The sequence below is a fragment of the Schistocerca americana genome, chromosome X, assembly GCF_021461395.2.
Source record: "Schistocerca americana isolate TAMUIC-IGC-003095 chromosome X, iqSchAmer2.1, whole genome shotgun sequence".
NCBI lineage: Eukaryota > Metazoa > Arthropoda > Insecta > Orthoptera > Acrididae > Schistocerca > Schistocerca americana.
The window spans coordinates 460,213,001-460,224,198 of NC_060130.1; the positions used below are offsets into that span (position 1 = coordinate 460,213,001).

Sequence of the window (11,198 nt, forward strand, 5' to 3'; positions counted from 1 at the left end):
CGGTCTATAACGAACAAAATGTGTGTGAGGAGGAGGAGGAGGAGATTAGTGTTTAACGTCCTGTCGACAACGAGGTCATTAGAGACGGAGCGCAAGCTCGGGTGAGGGAAGGATGGGGAAGAGAAATCGGCCGTGCCCTTTCAAAGGAACCATCCCGGCATTTGCCTGAAGAGATTTAGGGAAATCACGGAAAACCTAAATCAGGATGGCCGGAGACGGGATTGAACCGTCGTCCTCCCGAATGCGAGTCCAGTGTGCTAACCACTGCACCACCTCGCTCGGTCAAAATGTGTGTGACCTACTTGTAATATCTACAGTGTATTCGAGAGATATGCTCCGAAGAAGAGCGTCATATCGGGTATTTGAGATTTTCAGGTTGCAGTACGCTTAAGAGAGAGAAAAACAGAAATAATTATGACAACTAGTCGAGAGGAGGGCTGCCCAAGTAATTCCCACTGCTCTTAAATTATGGTGTTCTTATTGGATATCTGCATATTATTCATAACTATGTTTTAATCCCGAATACTAGTTATAGATATGGGATTAAAACTCATTGATTTATACTTTCGATATTTCGGCCCTCAGGAAACTCGTCGGCTGACTTCACTACGTCTTTGAAGCACAAACTCAGCTCTTCAAGTACGAACCAGCAACGAGACACATCGTCTTTAGAAACATATTCTGCCTGTTACAAACATGATGGAGACTTGGGCACATTTGAAGAATATATTTGACAACTCTCATTGAGTCACACCCTGGAGTGAAACACGTTTGGTCTCCTAAATTAATTTTATATTTTCTCAATGTAATGCGATGAGAGATGGAAATATCATATCGAGGAACGTCAGTCCACACAAAAATTCACATAACCTCATCTTTGACATTGCAAATTATCGCTTTTAGCTATCGTGGGGCAATAAGGAGAAACGAGTGCTGCAGGGTTCGCTAGCTTTGTGGTAGGGCTGAAATATCACTAGAGGCGATGCATGCATTTTTATGATTCTGACAATATAATTTATTGTTTCTTTTTTATGAATGCACATTTCTATTGATGAAATTGTGGCACTGAATAATTTGCTATCTTGGCTTCTTTACATATCTGCTTTCACTGTCACATCTCCGTACTTAATTTGGTGGTCATAATTTGTGATGATTTGGGGATGCTCGGGTTATAGATACTCACCGTTTTACTGAAACAGATTTAATTCGTAATTTTATCACGATAAGCTGTAATTCATTTGTCACAATTCAGTGCATATGGTATTTTTGTTAGTTTATTGAACACAACATATAACCATAAGATCGATATTAACCATAAAAGATTCTCCCACATTGCGTAAAAACAATCTGACGATGCTCTAACAGTTCTTAAGTTCTACGCCTTTAAATACCTAATGGTTTGAAGTTAAAGATTTTGACGACACTATGCTAACAAGGGAAACTCCCCATCGCACCCTCTGAGATTTAGTCATAAGAGGGACCAGTGGACAACCCGTTAAAAATTGAACACAGATCAAGCATATAAATAAGTAGAAGGTATACTGAACTGTAAATAAAAAGCAAAATACACTCCTGGAAATGGAAAAAATAACACATTGACACCGGTGTGTCAGACCCACCATACTTGCTCCGGACACTGCGAGAGGGCTGTACAAGCAATGATCACACGCACGGCACAGCGGACACACCAGGAACCGCGGTGTCGGCCGTCGAATGGCGCTAGCTGTGCAGCATTTGTGCACCGCCGCCGTCAGTGTCAGCCAGTTTGCCGTGGCATACGGAGCTCCATCACAGTCTTTAACACTGGTAGCATGCCGCGACAGCGTGGACGTGAACCGTATGTGCAGTTGACGGACTTTGAGCGAGGGCGTATAGTGGGCATGCGGGAGGCCGGGTGGACCTACCGCCGAATTGCTCATCACGTGGGGCGTGAGGTCTCCACAGTACATCGATGTTGTCGCCAGTGGTCGGCGGAAGGTGCACGTGCCCGTCGACCTGGGACCGGACCGCAGCGACGCACGGATGCACGCCAAGACCGTAGGATCCTATGCAGTGCCGTAGGGGACCGCACCGCCACTTCCCAGCAAATTAGGGACACTGTTGCTCCTGGGGTATCGGCGAGGACCATTCGCAACCGTCTCCATGAAGCTGGGCTACGGTCCCGCACACCGTTAGACCGTCTTCCGCTCACGCCCCAACATCGTGCAGCCCGCCTCCAGTTGTGTCGCGACAGGCGTGAATGGAGGGACGAATGGAGACGTGTCGTCTTCAGCGATGAGAGTCGCTTCTGCCTTGGTGCCAATGATGGTCGTACGCGTGTTTGGCGCCGTGCAGGTGAGCGCCACAATCAGGACTGCATACGACCGAGGCACACAGGGCCAACACCCGGCACCATGGTGTGGGGAGCGATCTCCTACACTGGCCGTACGCCACTGGTGATCGTCGAGGGGACACTGAATAGTGCACGGTACATCCAAACCGTCATCGAACCCATCGTTCTACCATTCCTAGACCGGCAAGGGAACTTGCTGTTCCAACAGGACAATGCACCTCCGCATGTATCCCGTGACACCCAACGTGCTCTAGAAGGTGTAAGTCAACTACCCTGGCCAGCAAGATCTCCGGATCTGTCCCCCATTGAGCATGGTTGGGACTGGATGAAGCGTCGTCTCACGCGGTCCGCACGTCCAGCACGAACGCTGGTCCAACTGAGGCGCCAGGTGGAAATGGCATGGCAAGCCGTTCCACAGGACTACATCCAGCATCTCTACGATCGTCTCCATGGGAGAATAGCAGCCTGCATTGCTGCGAAAGGTGGATATACACTGTACTAGTGCCGACATTGTGCATGCTCTGTTGCCTGTGGTTCTGTCAGTGTGATCATGTGATGTATCTGACCCCAGGAATGTGTCAATAAAGTTTCCCCTTCCTGGGACAATGAATTCACGGTGTTCTAATTTCAATTTCCAGGAGTGTAGAAACATTGAACGGGTTTCGTACCTGTCTCGTCCGATTGGCAGTCCAACACTGTAACCTCATTATATATATTGTTTAGACCTCTGGCACTTCAGGCGTTGGCCCCTACCACTCATACTACGCCCAAAAACCTATCTAACCTAAAAACAAAGTTCCACCCTAAAGCAAACTAGGACGGTCGTGGGCCACCACTTCAGGTTCCGCCCACGAACAAAAATTAAACATGCCTCTGAACTTTTTATTAAAGAAAAAATGATAAAGGAAGGGGTGCAATATTTTACGATATTTTACCACGACGCCACAACACCAACTTTCTACTCAGTGTTGTAGTCGTTAAGCTTTGACCGTTCACTGTTTCTATTTTGCCTTTTTTTTTCATAGTTCAGTACACCCACTTCCTGTTTTCATGTTGATCTGTGTTCAGTTTCTGCCAAGGTATTCATTGGGCCATTTTACCACTAAATCTGAGGGGAGTACGATGTGGAGGTTCCGTTGTAATTAAGAAGCACGTTCTCATCAGGAAACCAATTTTCTTGATGGTTGTCCGATAAGGAATGAAATACGCAAATAATGAATGGCATATTGTAACGAGAGATATCACGACTGTACATTTTTTAAAAATATGTGTTATAACAGTCTCATACACAATTAGTCACCACTGATAACTAATATCGATTACCTTTAATGATCATCTTCAGATCTAGAAATAAAGCAGCAGAAAACATTAATAGATAACTGATTCAGGCATAGACAGAGTATATTTAAGACATCTGCCAAAAAATAGACAAAATAGATTGACAAATTTTAAAATTCCTAAGCTGTCCCTGATTAATCACGAGAAATCGAAATTCTTTTAAGGAATATGGTAATACGGTGCCAAATAAAAGGAATGTCACTAAAGTACACTTTTAGGAACGACCCTTGAGGTCTAGGATTTTGCTAAACACACTTTGAATCATACAGACCCATGTGTCACTTATTGTACCTGAATAATTAGTTAAAATAAAATGATGGAGCTTAAAATTTAAAGCACCTAAAATTGTACCTTATTAACCACGATCTGTGAGGAGTCCAAATTATTTTGAAAAAAACATGGCCGTAAGATGTAAAATAAAAGAAGCGTCACTAAAGTACGCTTGTAAGAAGCATCCGTGACAGCTAGAGCTTTAGTAAACCCACTTTGCATCACGGAGATCCGTTTGTCATTGATGATGCGTAGGTGATGGAGAAAGATGGGAGAAGAAGAGGAAGAGCAGCAATGAAATATAAGAAACATCTTGTGCAGAAGATGAGATGCAGTAAATTTAAATCTAAGAAGTAATGTATTAGGAAGGGTGTCAGATGCTGTAGCGCATGTCTTTTGGCAATCCTGGTTAAGAGTAGGCTTTCGCAGAACTGAAGATCTTTGTTCTAAACTAAAAGATAACACGAATAAATGAAGCTTAAATGTTAGTGTCCCAGGTGTGTACAATTCTAAATGCAACGACTGTAACAAAGAGTGTATAAATCAATGTAGTAGATTTGTGTGATCAGATTTTAAAAACATAATTCACCAGAAAATAGTAAGACAACGTTTGGAGACCATCTAATTGAAACTGAACACTCGATAGAACCAATAGTATTACACGTCTTGACATTTTAATCGCGGTACCTAAGCAACATTTTTTCAAAGTCTTGGGAGCACTTGAAATGTATGGACATGACCTGAAAGTACCAGATAAAATACTTAATATTCTCTGTGATTTCAAATATTCTGTGTATTTCAAGAATTGTCACTGTTTATTGAGATGGCCCAGTCAGTAGCAGCCCTCCAGTTTTGCTACGACGCCATTCGACAGAAGACAAATTTAGCAGACAGCTGCACTCGCTGGCTGAGTAGCAGCATGACTACTGGGAGACTGAACCTAATGTACACATGCAAAGAACACATATAAGACGCCCCCAAGTGGAAACCGCGAGCATTCAATGTTTTAGAGCCGTATTTGAATTTCATTATGAATATTGGATAAGCGTCTCTTGTATCAGTGACAGATGCAATACCTAAATTGCGTCATAGTTTTAAATTAATCATGTTACATTTTTTGGACATTGTCTTTGTTACATTTTAATAGTAAATAGTCTCAGTATTTGACTTTAATAATGAATATTGGGTAGGCGTTTCTTGTATCAGTGTGAGATGCATTACCTAAATTGCTTCATAGTTTTAAGTTAACCATATTACATCTTTTAGACAATATCTTTGTTACATTTTAATACTAAATAGTCTCAGTGCTTTTCCTCCCGCCTTTCACTTTCGTCCCTACCCTACTAGTCATCCATGAGATAAGTTGGGATGTGGATAACTTTGTATGCTAGATGCTACGTAAGGTTGTCGCAAGTATAATATAATACCGTTCCTTTTATTTTACAGCTTATGACTATGTATTTCTTTAAAAAGAATTTCGACTATTCGCAACTCATAATTAGTCAGGTACCAACTGAAGAATTTTCAATACTGTCAGTCTATGTTGTCTGCTTATTTATTTACAATGTCAAGAATTTTAAATATTTTCAGTCTTTATTATTCACTGTAGTTTTTATTTGTTAATGATCGATTTTATTTTGTTTTTAGATCTGAAGGTGATCATTAAATGTGATCGAAGCTAGATAGCCTGTGTGATTCATAGCAGCTGAGACTGTCACCATGAATATTTGAAAAACATAAATTTTTGAGGGCAGTTGAATAGAAAAGAATGTGACAATACATGAAGAGGTGGAGGACTATGTGGCCATCTGCGATGAACATATCGCTGTGAAGCCATTCATAGTATACAACACTTTCCTTGTATCACGAAATGCATAGCATTCCACTCTGTGAGCTCTCACAAGCCTTTGTTTGAGATGTGTTGCTAATAGGGGCCAATAATCAATTTCCTTTTGTGAAGAAGAAGAGTCAACTCATGACACTGAAACAAAAATGCACATATTTTTGTTGCTTTGGATTAGAGCATGCAGTACCGTAAGAGCAGTCTGTTTGGCACTACGGCAGTTCAAGTTGCCTTTGTCCACCAAGTTTTCGATGGTTTCCTTACCCCGCTTAATGCCAACATCGGGATGACCCCTTTGTAAGAGACAACCAACTTCCCTGTCCATCCCTCCCAATACGAGCATGTACTCCGTCTCTAATGACATCGTCATCGACAGGACGTTTACTCCTACTCCTCCTTTCTTGCTTTTTTCTTCCATTGTTCAACCTTACTCATTGAATGCAAGTGTTGCACGAATGTTAAGTCATCTTAGTTCATCATATTTGCCGATTATTGGATACACTGATGAAGGCCGTAGTGGTAAAACGCAAAAGCATTCATCATGAAAAACCATTAGTCTTCCTGAATGTGGCGAACAATTCACGTCAAAATGCTCCTACTTAAAAACAGGACATGATTTATTGACGTTGTTTTTTAGACGATGGTTGCTTCTAGCACAGCGCATATGTATCGACCGGACTCTTCTACCTTCGACATCCTATTGAACTCAAAGCGAACAAAGTGTCACAAGCGTTAGACACCATTTTTTAATGCAGAGGTAGCACTTTTCATTGTCCTCAAATACACTCGTCCAACAACACGCCAAATAAAATCTCCATGAATTTACGAAACAAAAAAAATTTTTTCATGTAAATTTGTCCTCAGTGGTGGTTGAATTATCACAGTACTCCTCACGCCACATAGCACGTGAGGAAAGGCCATACCCTTGTTGTTAGCGTGCAGTGTTTACTCAGTTTATCTATGAGGTTTTGTGCGGAATATCATACTACGATAGCAAACATTTTTATACTTGGCAGTGCGAGTGCTCAAGGGCCGCCACATCTCTGGCACCTGTGTGGACGCTGGCCGGATTCCAGCGCCAGGTGATCGTTGGCCTGCTGTCACTGCACCGAGAGGAATGTCTGGAACAGAAAGTATTCTGATGTGGACGGAGAAGTATCAAATATCTCGTGGAAATGTTTCTGGAAGACTAATTTATTATTTGCGGGTTAGAAATTGAAATAAACAACGTTTCTGCTTTCATAAGACTGATAATTTTAGCATACAGACGGAATGTAGTTTAAAAAATAAAAGAATAAGTAGGCAGAAATTCTCAACTTTTCACAGCAACACACACTCTAATTCTCCAGCAAAACTGCTCTGCAAAATGCTCTTGTAATCCTAACCCTTCCATACTCACCGGTATCACAGACCCAATTCAACACTCGACACCTACAGATGTATTCCGAAAGCCATATTACGGTGCATGGTTGAGGATACTCTGTATTGATGTTATAGATTTACTGGCTTCTTCAAATGTTGTATTCAGCTAGGGAAAAATTGCTGTCGATCTTCCCCTGATACTTCCTAGTCTCTCTTACCCTATTATCATAACAGCTGCGCAAGATACATTGTGGTTCAAATGGTTCAAATGGCTCTGAGCACTATGGGACTCAACATCTGAGGTCATAAGTCCCCTAGAACTTAGAACTACTTAAACCTAACTAACCTAAGGACATCACACACATCCATGCCCGAGGCAGGATTCGAACCTGCGACCGTAGCAGTCCCACGGTTCCGGACTGCAGCGCCAGAACCGCACGGCCACCGCGGCCGGCGATACATTGTGCATCCAGCATAACTGTGATATAGCCTTTTCAGTATATCCTATTTGGTAAAGATTCGGAATGCTGGATCAGTAATAACGCCTTATACTCAGTCTCCTTCACGAATGAGCCGGACTTTCCTACAAACCTCCCAATAAATATAACGTATCCATTCGCTATTGTCAGCAGAGATGTTATTTGTCCATCCCATTCCATTTCGCTTTTTAACATTAAAACGATACGACTGGCTCCATAATGTTACTAACGATATTGTAACTAGAAATTCCTCTCTCTCTCTTCGACAATAATAAGCTTAAAACAGAAAGTGCTGATCAGTCGGTGACTAGGATACTAATTTACTTCCCAGATACGTAGATGACACAACAGTGAAACATGATTATTTCTGTCTGTTTTCTTCAACACTGTTGGCCCTGTGGAGGAAAATCTTTATGAGAAAGCAATAAAAAGTGACTACCACCGTAGGGAAGAAAAGCGCTATGGGAGCGTTTTTTTAAGCCACAGGCGGTTACTTGGCTCGAGCTACTTCCGGGAGGTCGATGCTTAGCTCTCTCGCCATCACAGCAGCTGCAAACATGTGGCCTGAATTTTTCAGAGATTTCTGCTCCGGAGAGGGGCGGGCGGGGTTGGTATGAATAAGGGATTGGAGCCGGCGCTCGTTCCTCAAATGCCTGTTGTCGTCAGGTCCCGCCGCGGCTCAAGCAGGACATGGCGCACCGCAGGGATCATATATTTACAAGGTCGCGGGATGAATTAAATTGCTCCCAGAAGACATGGCAGGTGTAAAAGAGGACGTATCCGCACGCAGCGTTGCGGTGTCGGTTTTATGGACACAGTTGGCCTTCCTGCGTCTCCGCTCGTAACATTCTCGTTCCTCTCTGCTCCCACGGTAGTGTTCCTTTGTATCGCGTATCCTTCACCCTGGTAGTTGTAGCATGTAATTTTTTGTTCTTGACTTTCATTCAGAGTGAGGGCATGTGTGTCCTCTCCAGCTCCCACTGTGGCGCTATAAACTTGGTTTGATGTTTCAGGTGTATACTCTATGAAATACTAAAATTTGACCATTCACCAAATGATCTCAGACGTAGGAAGAAATACTTTATTTCTCTGAGTTTTCCGAGAGCATCCCTGTACAACTTTGTTTCTCCTTGTTTCAGTGCCTTAAAACGGATAGAAACTGATCGTAAGTGAATGAGAAAAATTATCGAGACAGGAAGTCTGCGAAGTCTTTGGACATTCTGAGGGCGTTTTTCTCCAGATTTATTACTCCACGTGGTTCTATAATACTCCTGAATGTTAAAATTACTTAACGGCTTTACATAAACAGCCACAACGATAAACGCCAACAGAATATTTTCGTCCTGAATTAGTTTCGTTTATTGTGCCTAGCTACAGGACCTCAAACTACTTTATTGCTTTACATACGAATAGCGAACACACATTACTGCGTGCGGATATTGTTCCTTGGAGGCAATTTAGTTCACGAGCAAACGTTTCGGCAGATGCTTACGTTCGTGTAAGAGACTGACATTGTGCAGCAGTCCATAATCTGAGTGTGTATGTATATGTAGAAGATATCAGACGTATAGGACATTTTCTAGGAATCTATGACTTCGCAAATCAATCCTTTATTAATAACGGAGGGTTTTCAGGCTTATAATCGTGGGGATTGTTTTCCTTGTTGTGGCAGGAGGAACCCATCCCCGTTCTTTGTAGAAGTATTTCTTACAAACCCTGTATACCATAGTAAGTCGACAGAAAGTCTGTGTGTCACAGTGTCCATAAATCACTAATATAGGCAAATTCTGGGACGGTTCCTTTGAGAAGGAAGTGCCCAAAGTCCATCTCCATCCTTTCCAATTTGAACTAATGAATCGTTTGCAACGATCTCGTCTTCGGCGGGACATTAAGCGCTAATTTTCTTTTCTTGCTTTCCCGAGATCTCAGTTGCTAACATCTCTCATCGTAGCTAAAGGTCACTTATGATCTCCTGAAACCCGTTTGGAAAGTATCATGCTCAAGGTATGGGCTGTAAATTATGATTAAAAGAGTAATTAAGACAGACGTTAGTGACGCATGCAGTCGGACATGAATGAAATTGGGCAATGCTGGCTTGCTACTGGTTCCTATAACAATCATAAATAAGTGTGGGAAGGGATGTATTATTTGATATTACTCGGACAAGGCTCTTTTATTATTCCCAATTACTTTTTGTTGTGTTTGAGTTAAAGTAAGTGAGTACTAGGACATCCAGTCGTATGTCATTCACCGTCCCACAACATACCCAGACGCATAACTTTCTAGATACGTAGTAGTATCTAGCCTGGTTTGGCAGGTGTCCGGTTTTTTAACGAACTGTTCTTTATTTCATACACGCATTCGCTTTTCAGTATCAAAGTACAACTGTTTCGGTATTTTTGGAATTCCTCACATGTGACTAGGTAATTTATTTATTTGCTAAATCTACATACAAGCCGAACATAAAAAAATTTTCAAAAGTATAATGGTGGTTCCATGCAGAAATGCCTACACGGAAAGAGTCTTCAGTGACATTTATCATTTATAGTCTGTGGCTACAAACAAATAGGGTGTTGGTTTGATAAAGAAGAATTAGAATAATTATGCATTCGTTGTCATCTGAGTTTGCAAAACATAGCCACTTTTACCAAAAAATTAAAGTAACAAAATTTCGTTGAAACTTGTAACCAGGAATAATAAATTTAATATTTAATATTTGTATGTTTTATTGGGTTCACCCTCTCCCCTCAGCTCAGCAAATTCTTTCGCCAGGCAATGCTCACTAATTCAGTCAATTTAATCTGGAACAGCTAGATGTAGCACGAGAGTTGTTCGTCTATTGCATCAAATTTGTAGGTATATCTACCCATTTCATTAGCTTTTTTGACGTTGTAGTTTATACCTAATATAACTTCATTGCATTCACTTGCACAATAATCCTTCTCCTTAATTCCCAGCTTAAAAACTCTGGATGGTTCTTTGCACCACAAAGTACTTCGTTACCAAACTGCTTCATTTTTGATAGTTCCACTCCATTTTGGGTTTCTGATGCAGCAACCGGTTATGTATGTTTCGAACGAGAATAGTCTCGGCTGCAAAACTGTTTTCATTAAGAACAGTTATTCATTTCACCCTTGTAAGGCATAATTAGATTATGAGGAGTCAACATAACAAACATTACTATGATAATACGGTCACCAGATTGAGGGATGGTTCTAAGCTGCGGAGCCACACGTTAAAGGGACACTAGTATAAGCACGAACACATGTCAAAATGTAATGTGATACTTTCATCCATTAATTACGGCTGAACGGGATTAAATAAGAACGAGAAATGTCTGGATTTAACATCCGGACGTCAAATGTCTTATAAGATACGTGGTGGATCCAAATGGAAAATCAAAGTATAAAATTAACCAAGTTAATGGTGGGTGGTAGGATACTCAATACTAGACCTGTTAGGTACCTTACGTGTGCTAGAGCAGACTCTGCATCGTGCACAGGTAAACTTAAATCATATGGATGTAGAGCAGAAAACGATCGGTAAACAAGACCGCCCGACAGATTAGAACTCA

At 41.6% G+C, this 11,198-nt stretch overlaps 1 non-coding gene across 1 annotated transcript; it reads right to left on the bottom strand.

Moving 5' to 3' along the window:
• Positions 1-206: 206 nt before the first annotated feature.
• Trnaa-cgc lies at positions 207-279 on the bottom strand. The gene has a single exon. It is a non-coding gene; the product is annotated as a tRNA-Ala (tRNA).
• Positions 280-11,198: the final 10,919 nt, after the last annotated feature.